Below are 688 nucleotides of genomic sequence, written 5' to 3' on the forward strand. Positions count from 1 at the left end.
ATGGGTATATCCTTCTCTCCTCCAAATGGCCGGGAATTCATCAGGGATTTCAAGAGTAATGAACTGTTCTTGGTGGGTGGAATATATGGGACATCTGTTCATGGCTGAGGCTGAGATGTATTCTTTAGGAACTAAAGACCTTTTCTGGTAAATAGCTTTAAGGGATTTAACCAGAAAATTGGATTGGTTTCTTTTATTGAAAGCAGAGTATGGATTCAGAAGGGGCAGGTGGGTTTCTTCTATTTTTTGGTCCTCTTTAAGATAATTTATCTCATAGAGATAATCCATCTTAGAAGAGAGAGATTTTTTGAAATGAGGTTTTTCTAATGAAAATGAAGAACGGCTAGGTACAATAGATGTGGATGTAGAAGCTGAAGAGGAAGACATATTTGGGAAATATGAAGGTTTTGAATAAAGAGATATGGCTGGCTCTGATACCAAATCGGGGAGTCTCTAAAAACAGTGGAGAATTAGGACCAAAGGTGAGAGAAAACTAAAAGCCTCTCCGGGGCATGACAACAAGACTCTCAAACCACTTCCTAACTTCTCTACATGTTAGAGATTACTTGAGACTTAGCAGGAACGTAACCATAATAGTTGTAAACAGCTGTATTGTATTTCAAGAACCATCCTTGATCCCTATAAAAGGAGGTTCAGTTTGCTTTGTAAGATATCGCAGTTTGAAATA

This window comes from Ipomoea triloba, chromosome 16 (assembly GCF_003576645.1).
Source record: "Ipomoea triloba cultivar NCNSP0323 chromosome 16, ASM357664v1".
Lineage (NCBI taxonomy): Eukaryota > Viridiplantae > Streptophyta > Magnoliopsida > Solanales > Convolvulaceae > Ipomoea > Ipomoea triloba.